Source organism: Castor canadensis, chromosome 7, assembly GCF_047511655.1.
Source record: "Castor canadensis chromosome 7, mCasCan1.hap1v2, whole genome shotgun sequence".
In the NCBI taxonomy this organism is placed as follows: Eukaryota; Metazoa; Chordata; class Mammalia; order Rodentia; family Castoridae; genus Castor; species Castor canadensis.
Window position 1 is genome coordinate 136,149,672 of NC_133392.1, and position 11,464 is coordinate 136,161,135.

Consider the following 11,464-nt stretch of genomic DNA (forward strand, 5'->3'; position numbering starts at 1 on the left):
CAAGACGCCACCTGCAGAGTGAAAGCAAGGTTGAGTGGACTGTGTCCTGGCTCGAATGCCCCTTTCAGGGGCCACACTCCTGTCCATTTTGCTCTAAGCCTCTTCCTGCAGGAAGCCTACTGGGAAGAGCCTGATGGAGCTCAATTTTGCATGAGGCTTTAGGTAGATTTCCTCTCTGCCGGTCCACCACAGGCAAGAAGCTGTGGAGCCTGCAGGTGCTGCAGCAGATAAAGAGGGGATGGAGTCCCTGTGTGTGTGTGTGTGTGTGTGTGTGTGACCCTTAATTCAGCTTCCACCCTACTTCTACCAAGCACTCTAGTTGAGCCTTCGTTTCACTCTTTCTCTGCTGTGGGCCAGGCAGGTTGGGGATGTAGGAGAAGGAGCCCTGATTCCTCTCCAGGGTCTGTGTGACCAGTGCAGGGACTGCACCGGGCAGCTGGGTGAGGAGGGCGCTGGTCCCCTGGTCCTGCCCTGGGTGGGAGGAGGAGGAGCAGGAGTAAGGGGCTTGGGTAGGAGGAGTTGGGATTAAATCTGAGGCCCAGCAGATCCCCTCCCCTGCATAGGATCATCATTTGGTGTTCAGTCAGTACCCTGGCTCTGGCTCGGAGTTAGGAGGACGACCTAGGGGTGCGCCCCGTCGTCCCAGCTGCCCGCTCCTCTCACCTCCTCTCCCTTCCAGCTCCGGTTGTTTGGCGCTGCGGTCGCTGGGCAACCGCCCCCTCCCCGCGGCGTCACCTGCGCCCCCGCGCTGTCACCTGGGCCGGAGTTTGGCAACTGCCAGGTGCCGGTTGGAGGGAGGTGCTGGAGGGAGGCGATCGAGAGCAGGGGCCGGGGTGAGGGGGGAGGGCGGTTCAGGGGGACTCAGACTGAACGCGAATATAGACCAACGCTACGCATCGTTGGGAATAAAAAGTGAACAGCGCATAGGAAGAGTGAACGTCTCTCGCTCGCCTCACACCCCTTCCAGGTCTTCCAGACATGGATGTATATTTGACATCATTATAGAAATGCATATGATATATATTGGGCATCTATTTAACGCATACCTTCCATCCGGTCTTGCCCAGCAGGGATGCTGGAAGGCATACAAGAAGGAAGCGCGATGGGAACAGCACAACCCGGGAGAAAGAGCAGTATTAGAAGCACCGCCCCCAAACCAATAATTTCTTTACAAAAAGAAAATAAGAGAAGAAGGAGGAGGAGGAGGTAGAAGGGAGGGAAGGAGGGAGAGAGAGGGAGAGAGAGACAGAGAGAGAGAGAGAGAGAGGGAGAGAGAAAATTCAAGTGTGCCTTGTCACCTAATTGTGTCCCAGCCTTGGAAAAATGTTCCAACAAATAGAATAGGTGAGCTAGGCATTCCCATTTTCACAGGTAAGGAGAGATGCATAATGCTTGAAGCAAGGATGGAAACCCAGATGTCATGTTCCCTGTGCCCTCTACACTGCTGCATGTAGAGAGGAAAACAGGCTGGCCCTCTGGGATCTGTCCTGAGGGCTTTGCAGAAGGATCCCATTTTCATCTTGCAGATGAGGAAACTGAGGCACAGAACAGTGAAAAGCATGCCCAGGGTCACATAGCCCAGAAGTAGTAGAGCCTGATTTACACGGCAGGCAATCTGTCCCAGGGGCCAAGGTCAGATTTGATGGCTGAAGGAAACAGAAGTGCAGGAAGAGCCCCACAGTTTTGGAACCTCAGGGTAGGCAGGATGGTGTCATTGCTAACAGAGGAGGAAAGGTGGAGACACCAGGACTTGGTGTGCGGGGAATAAGGTTGGCTTATAAGAAGTTGGAGCTGCTTGTGGGGGCACCCCTGCTGTCAGCAGGGCTAGAAATGCAGTCTCTAAGCTCATCAGAAAGACTGAGGCTGGGCTGGGCCCCCAGTGACTCATTCCTGTAATCCTAGCTATCTCAGGAGGCAGAGATCTGGAGGATTGTGGTTGGTAGCCAGCTGGGGCAAATAGTTCCCAAGACCCTATTTCAAAACAACCCTTCACAAGAAAGGGCTGATGGAGTGGCTCAAGGTGTAGGCCTTGAGTTCAAACACTCCAGTACTGGAAAAAACAAAAACAAAAACAACAAAGCACTGTTTCCCAAACTGTTATAGGATGGCTCAGAAAGAGACTGAGAGGGCACCAAACCTTTCAGGAAGCAAGTTTATTAGTAAGCTGGCAGCGACTCAGTGGACTCCAGTCCAAAGGCTGAGCACTGAGAACAAAGCGGGCTTTCCTTGTATACCATGTAGAGCAGGTTACAGAAATAGTGGGGGGGATACAGCTTGTCCCATACATAATAACATGTTATTTCATTGGGTGTTTTAACCTCGGGGGGGGGGGGCGAGGTGACCCTCCTCTGGTCTCCAGGTAGCATTCCCCAACCCTAGTTTTCCTTTGTTTTACTGTAGCACTCATTAATCTCTCTTCCCCCTCCCTGCCTTCCTGACACAAAACTTCTTTCACCATTGAGTATTTTTTTCCTTTTTTTTTGAGACAGGGTCTGACTTTGTAGCCCCGGCTAGTCTCAAACTCACAATCCTCTTCCTTCCTCAGCCTCCCCATGGCATTTTTTTTTTTTTTTTTTTGCAAACTTTTGTACCATAGTGGTGGCACTGGTGTTCATGGCTCATGGGGTTCCCACACAATCCTGGCCAAGGGAAAGAAGAAGGTGTTCTCACCAAAGGTCAACCATCTGATGGACTGGACCAGAAAGAATAGAAAGATAAGAACGAGCAACAGGCTAGGGGTGTAGTTCAGTGGCACAGTGCTTGACCAGCCTGTGCGAGGGCCTGGGTTCAATCTCCAGTACCCAGGAACTAAAGAAAGAGTGATGCCATATTGTATCATTTTGTATTAGAAACACCAAGAAACTGCTGTTATTGTGATGTTGACAACCCTCAGTGAGTTCAGATCACATGTAGTGTGTAAACATGATGAAGATTTTCTAATTTTGCCAAATTCCTGGCATACACTTGTGTACTCACTAGCAAGCTGTTTTTTGCAATGGTGGGTTATGATGAAAGCCCTGAGGTCTTTTGAATGGTCCAAGTGTTATCAGATCCAAAACTCTTCCACTTTTCTGCTAGAAGGAAATTTATACCAGATGGCATTTATCATATGAAATAAAGTGATATCATAGCTCAGTAAATGGCTGAATGGGTAGCCAGGGAGAAAAAATTCAATATAGAATCAAATGACCTGGACTGGAGGCATGGCTTAAGTGATAGAGCACTTATGTAGCAAGAATAAGGCCCTGAGTTCAAATCCTAGTACTGCCAAAAATAAAAAAAATAAAAAAGCCAGGTGCCAGTGGCTCACATCTCCTGCCTTTGCTACGTAGGAGGCAGAGATCAGGAGGATCGAGATTCAAAGCCAGTCCAGGCAAATAGTTTGTAAGACCTATCTTGAAAAAACCCATCACAAAAAAGAGCTGGTGGAATGGCTCAAGGCGTAGGCCCTGAGTTCAAACCCCAGTACCACACACACACACACACACAAAGAAATATATATATATATATATATATATATATATATATAAATATAAAAGAATCAAATGCTTACATATTATCATGGTTTCTTTTTTTGTGTGTGACAAAAAAGTCACGAAACCAAAATACGTAAAGATGTTCAAACAATCTTAATCTTTCATTTGTATAAAGTACAAGAAAATATGGTGTGGATGCTGCTGCTGACTGAAACCCTGTCTGGAGTAGTGTCAAACTATTCCTAGGCTCTGTTTTAATTTTTTTGTAACACAAGGTGCAAATTCCACCTAGCAAGATATGTGATAGTAACTGCCCTGGATTCTGCATGTGTAATCCAGCACTTAGGAGGCTGAGGTGGAAGGCTCACAAATTCAGGCCAGCTTGGGCTACATAGTGAGGCTCAAAAGAAAAATGAGATGATAGTGAAGGAACATTAATGTATATACTTCATAGTTATCAGTGCTTTTTGACTTGGGATGTTTTTAAAATCACTTAGCATAAAATCTATTAAAGTTTTGTTTTAGCTGAGAATCAAACATCATACTAGGCTTCATAATCCTAAACCACTAATGTCTGTTTTGTTTATAATTAAATATTGAATCTAGGCATTTTTCTTAAAGGAATTTTTTTTTTCTTTTTTGGTGGTACTGGGGTTTGAACTCAGGGCCTACACCTTGAGCCACTCCACCAGTCCGTTTTTTGTGATGGGTGTTTTTGAGATAGGATCTTACAAACTATTTGCCTGGTCTGGCTTCGAACTGTGATCCTCCTGATCTCTGCATCCTGAGTATCTAGGATTTACAAGGGTGAGCCACCGTGCCCGACTTTTTTTTTTTTTTTTTGATGGGATCTTACTATGTTGCTCCAGCCATTTTCCTGCCTCAACCTCCTGAGTGCTGGGACTATAGGAACATACCACCATGCCTGGTTCTGAAGGGACAGTCCCTCCTCAAAGGGGACTCTGCTTTGGTTGGAACCCTTGCCTCACCACTAAGACTCCTTCTAGTCTAGCCATGGCAAGCAAATATCATTGCTGGGTGGCTGAGGCTATGGAGCTGCCTACTTCACCCCCAGCTGGAGCTACTACTGAGTTCCCCAATAGCAGCTGTGAAATTGCCAGGTCTGTTTTTCCAAAACAGCAAAATCTGAATTTTTAAGATAATATATTTTGAACACTAAACAAAAATTATTTGCAGACTGAAATTATCTTGCTAACTTGAAACTTCTGTTTTTAGTCCAATAACTTCAACTATAAAATGAAGAAATGTGACATCCCTGAAATTATCTATCTATCTATCATCTAATCTATCTATCTCATCATCATCATCTATCTTTGTTGAAGTGTTGGGGATCAAACCCAAGGCTTTGAGCATGCTATAAGCAAGTACTATGAGTGAGATTCCCAGCCCCATTTTTTTTTAGTATATATTAATTGTACAAATGGGTTCCATTGTGATATTTCTGTACATGCATATAATTTGCTGTTCCTTTATTTTTTCTTTTACAATTTTTAATGGGTTCCATTATTCTAATCTTCATACACTCATATAAAGTACTTTGATTATTCACCCCCATCACCCTCTCCTTTCACCCTTTCCCTGTGGGTCCCCTCCCCTCAACAGTCTCCCTTTTACATTCATGTCTTTGGCAGTACTGAGGTTTGAACTCAGGATTTTGTGATTGTGAGGCAGGTGCTCTGCTGCTTGAGCCAACACCTTCAGACCGCCCCCCCCACTTTTATAAGTCTACGTTCCACATATAAGAAGAAATAAGCAAAGTGTATTTGTCTGAGTCTGACTTGTTTTCTTACCATGGATGGTCTCCAGTTCATCCATTTTCTTACAAATGACATGATTTCATTCTTCCTTATGACCAGTCCTACTTTGTAACCTCTTTCATCTTATTGGCAGAATTTCTAAGGCTGGTTTATTGCCTCCCCCTTTCCATTCCACCCAATGTTTTTAAAAATTGTTTCTATTTTTTTGCAGTACTGGAGAGTGACCCAAGGCCTTGAAGCCCTCTCCTACCATTTGTGAGCCACTGACACCTGGCTGTATTTGGTTTTGAAATAGGGTCTTCCTAACTTTGTCTGAGGTGGACTCGAATTTAAGATACTGCTGCCTCTACCTCCAGAATAGCTGGGATTACAGTCCTGGTCCAGTGTTTTTTATTTTAAGAAGGGAAGGCTAGAGGTATGGCTCAAGTGGTAGAGTGCTTGGTTAGCAAGTTCAAACCCTGAGATTAAACTTTAGTACTTCCAAAAAAACCCCCTAAAAGCCAGGTAGAATGAGTGTGAATGAGAGGTAGGAAACCTCTTTAAAACTTGAGTTTCATTTATATGCCAGCACTGCTAAATATTTTCCATATATTATCTCATTTAATGTTCCACCAGCTCTATTATTTTCATTCTTATTACAGGAAACAGAATTAGAAGCATCCAGGAACTTGTTCAGAGTGTCACAAAGTTTGGACCTAGGGTTTCATGACTCTAAAATCTAAACCTTTCCCTGTATCAGATGGGTTCCCCTTAGTGAGGTCTGAAGAGCTAGAATGATGATCACACAACAAAAAGTTTGGAGCAAAGCTTTTCTTTTTATTGCAGCTATTAGTGGAAATTACACTTCAAACTGAAGCTAAGCAACATGAAAACCATTAATCTTGTTTGAATCAAGGATTAAAAACAAATACAACAGAGAATCCTTACAGAATGGTAGAAAAAAGAGGAGTGATCCTGTTATAGGACATTTGAGTGATGGTTTGGCTCAGAAAGAATCATGACCATTTTTTAACATAAATTATTACAAGTGACCAAAGTGTTTAAACACCAGCTTCCTCCAGCTTCTCAATCTCACCCATAAGACTTTTTATAGTAATTTTTTAGGGGAAGATAGTTTGACTGAAAGCAGAAAATTTACAAACAAATTTTAGTTACTCAAAACAAGCAGTTTTGTTTGAAAACTTTATTTGCCTTCTGTTTATCGTAATTACATATTATCTTCAAGGAGTTAAAATGACAACCAATCCAAAGTCTTGCCTTCTGTTACATAGTGATAGAATTCAGCATTTGGTACTTCTAGTTAAGTGATTACACATCCATGGTACACTTGCCCTCCCATTCACTCCACACCACAAAGCTCCAATTCCTCTCAACACAGTGTAACAGCCAAATTTAGACCATCCATGTGATGTATGGTCCCTTAGCAAATTACACTCTTGGATTCCTTTCCATTTGTCTTAACTGATGTTACCGTGTAACCAAACATTTAAAAAGAAGGACAACAGATAAACATTTTGAAATTCTGCAGCCTTTAAATACTATAGTAAATTCTTCTTTCTTATGAAAAGCCAGCAAAGAAACAACAGGCCAAGCCAGGTATATGACAGAGGGAGATAAGGAAGGAGGTTACAAGACCCATCACTTTGGCAAGAAGAGTTAGTGTGGGAAAAGAGGATGGAGAAAAGGTTACTCTGAATTTATGTAAGCTTTCAGTTTCAAAACATACTATTATTAACCCCCCAAAATAGAAGTTCACATCTGCAATACGAATAGGCACGACGGTCAAGATGACTACAAAGTGAAGTCTAAAAGGCTAGTAGTCCACTTGTAGGACGTTTTGCAGGGGGCTTTCCCCTCCCCATGTCTGTCCTGTATTTCCTTTGCAGAAAAGCTCCTTTAAAAAAGAATGCCTTTTCTTCCTCCAATACAAGTAGGCTTTGAAAAAAGCAGCTATCATTTAAAGTGGGAGCAGTTAGTAATGCCTCAGGGCTGTGCATTTGTGTGTGCATTGTGTATAATAGAAACATTCTCTGGAGTGAGTTGTCAGGTTACAATGAAATGGTCATATTGCAATTTTAGTCTTCCAAACACTAAAGAAAGAACACATTATTCTATCTATATAAACTTAGTATGTATAGTGTCATAAAATATTTATATATACACACATACACACACCATTGCTTTCCATAGCCTACAAATGCATCCATATACTAGTCAACACAAATGATCTTTATTCACAGGACACAGTAATACTTTTATGGGTCTATAACTGAAGAGAGACATTAATGCTACATATCACAGCAAAAACTGTTGACTTTTTGTTTGTTTTCAAGCATGAATCTCCCCAACTCTTCATCGATACTTAAAATTCTCATTGTCGTATAAAACTAATGCCTCCTTCTTAGCAGTGAGTTGGAAAAGCCCCATTGCTTGCAACAAGGGAAGGTCAGCATCAATACAGACAATGTTGAATATATAAATGTTGAATGTATCCATACCCTGTGTACCTAAAATGCATCCTTTTTTCTCTAAAAAAAAAAAAAATCTTCTCTTGTAAAAAGGAATTGCTTGCATTTGTGGTGCTGTGCCCTTGGTGAGTTCTTAGAAATAGGATCCCCTTTCCCCACAAGGAAATGCAAAAGCCTGTAAAAATGTGAGCCCCTGCTCGTGATTCATAAGGAGAAGAGTAACTGGGGCAGATGCCTGATGTCACCTGCAGGTGCTCAGAATTAAATTAACATAAAGAAAAATTTCCCCTATATTTTAACTTCTACAGATACATGATGACTGGAATTTCTGAAGTAAAGCAAAGGTCAATTCTGCAGAGCAACAAGTGAAATAATCACACTTACCTTCTTAAAACTAGCCCTCTACGTCAAAGAAGGCACCAAAACTTGCCAAGAAACAAAGGAAAAACTACCTGCTGAACCAACAGCCTCTGAAGCCAACATGTAGCAGAAGTGCCTGAAGACAATAGGTCAAACTAATATCTGAGTATCTGATGGTTTCACTACCTTAACTCCAAGTACAACTGGAACTGCCTAGCAACACTAAAAGGAGTTTGGGGTTTTGAAAAGTTATGCTTTTGCCAAGGATATTACAAAGAAAAATCCAGCCCATGTGCTGGGTCTCTGGCAGGGAAGAAATAGAACACATGGATAAGAGAACACCAACACTACGATAAGGCCCACATTCCTTTTATATCTGTTGCATAAAATGAAACTGTGATTGAAATACTTTCACAGAGGCAAGCTGGAAAGGAACCCTCCACATCACACTCTTCTATCATTCTTGAACTAACTACTGGATAGCTTTTCCTTTGGAGAACTCAAGCACTTTCACAAACTTGTGTTTCCCCAACAATTTAGTGAGGTAGGTGATATCATCACTACCTTTTAGGGGAGACAGGTACATACAGATCAAAGAAATTGCCTAAGAACAGATAACAAATCAAGGTAGACTTGATTCCAAATTCTGACTCAATTCCAAGTGTCCGGCTCATGTTCTAGAGCCATTTCTACTCTGAAAGGCAGAAATAAGTTCTCAATAGCTTTTTGTTTTGTTTTCCTTTGGAGGTTCTGGAATTTGAACTCAGAGCCTTATGCTTGCTAAGCAGGCACTCTTATCACTTAAGCCACTCTGCCAGCCCATTTTTTGTGTTGGGCATTTTTGAGATAGGGTCTTGCTTTCTGCCTGGGCTGGCACTGAATGGAGATCCTCCTGAGGAGCTGTGATTACAGATGTGAGCCACTGGTGCCTGGCTCAATAGCTTTTTTTAGTTGTGACCTTTTAAAAGTTTCTACATGTGAAAACACCTTGTTTTCCCTTACAGCTCTGTCTTGACTAGGGAATGGGTTGAGCTAAAAAAAACCTGAAAACAAAATTTTTTGTAGACAGGGTCTTTATGTTGCCCAGGCTGACCTTGAATTTGCCATCCTCTTGAGTGCTGGAATTACAGGCATGCACCACAACTCGTTTAAAAATTTTTTTACAGGGCTGGTGGCTTCACTCAAGTGTAGAAGTGCCTGCCTAGCAAGCCTCAGGCCCTGAGTTCAAACAGCTGCCCTCTAATTTTTATAAAATAGAAAATTTCACACACTAAGAAGTCAGATGTGTGAAACTATTTCAGGAATGGGGGCAGGGGAGGATGAAGGAGAATGATGGAGGGGGTGAAATCAAGTATGATATATTTGACATATTGTAAGAACCTTTGTAAATGCTACAATGTACCCTTACCCAGCACAACAACAAAGAAGGAACTTACATAATAAAAAAAAAGTAAAAAAAGAAAAAAAGGTGGTAGATGGAGAGTACAAAAAAGATAAAGTTGGACTAATTTTCTGAGCAAAAACAAAAGTCAGATGTGAAAAATATATCTAGATCACTGAAGCTGAAATAAATATGTAAGAGGAATAGTCTGTCTCCATTCAATATAAACTTTATATGTTTAAGAAGTCATGTGTCAAAAGTCACAAACTTTCTGAAGTTTAAATTTGAGTTGATTTGTTAAAACCATAAGATAAACTAATTTTCCTTAAGAATATGGGGATCTCTGTTGCAGAAAGCTGAAATACTACTTTTAAGAATAAGTTTATCATTTTGCTACAGCACATTACTTGGATATACATTCTGTTCACATTACCACTCTATAGCTAGCAAAAATTCTATCACTAGAGATAATACCTGCAGCAGTAACACTTCAATCTTTCTTTTCCCCTTCCCCAGTGGTCCTGGAATCAAACCTAGGCCCTTGAGAACAGGTTCACTCTTAATTCTCACTTAACTGAGTTAGGATTTCTTTTCATCTATGTTAACTAGAGTTACATGCTCGTGATTCTCATTATGTCTCTTTTTCTTGTGTAAGAGTGTGTGTGTATGGGTGGGGAGAGGCAGAGAACGTGATGATTCATAAATGGCATAAAATGCTGATTGCATTACAAGTAAGAACTGTGGTAGCCAAGTAAATCAAAGGAAGCAAACCTTAGAACACAAATGCGAAAACCACGCTAAGATAGTCTTTTGATCAAGTGGTAGTTTCTGGCATGTGATCCTCCTTCCTCGAGTATTTTAAAGACTCTAATTTACCCACAGTAAAATTCTATATAAACTGCCTCTAAATCCTTTTTTTCTTTTCTTTTTTAAAGAGGGAGGAGGGGTTGTACTCTGGGCTAAGAAGTAAGAAAGTTCCTGGAAAACTTTTTGAGAATCTTGTAGGGAGGAACAAACCTTTAGAACATCAAAGTTACTGCTTGTTGTTCCTGGTGTGTGTTTTTTCAGGGGAGGGGTGGTCTTGTGTATGCTAAGCACATGCTTTACCACTGAGGTAAAGCCCCCTATGTTCCTGGGTTTTTTTTGGCAGTACTGGGGATTGACTCAGAGGTTCATGCTTGTTAGGCTAGTGCTCTACCATTTGAGTCATGTCCCTGTCCCGTTACTTGTTTTTGAATTTGAGAAAGAACACATGCAGATTTGTAGGGCTATCATCAATAGCACACTCTTGTCTGTCAAACAGGGATATTTGTGATAAATCACCATTGGAGATGAAATCTAATACTACTGAAACCAGTTTCCTCTTGCGCATCCTCTGGGACAAAGTTGTATCAGTTAAACAGATGGGACTGGCTAGCCCAAAATTCCTTCTTCATTACAGTCTACCAGTGTTTCTCCCAAATTCTTCTCCAAAAATATTTTCTTTACAGGAAAGACTCCCTTGTCTGGAAAGGTCCACCTGGTGATTTCTAAGCAAAATAGAGAACTGGAAAGCTATGATGATATACAACAATGCCAGGCTGTACTTAAGGATAAATAGTCATTTAATTGCCTTATTATAACGCAGAAGCAACTTCTAAGACCATAATTTGTTAAGAAGACATACAACTCTGGTTTGAAACCACCACCTATGGAGGTGTGGCTCAAATGGTACAGCACTTGCCTTGCTAATGCAAAGCCATGAGTTCAAACACCAGTTCCACCAAAAGAAAAAAATAAGAAAGAATCATTTGTCTAAAAAAAAAAAAGAAACCACCACTTAACATAGGTTTAGATTATAGAGATGCCCTTTTTGACCTCTTCTGTAGGCTCAAACAGCAATGGCTATGTGGCTGTGAGAATTTGGAAAATATTAAACTGTAAGGATTCTGTCCAAAGATTTCAGCAAAGAAACCTTATTATCATTTCTCCCTCGCTACATGCTCTCACAGTCCCTCTACT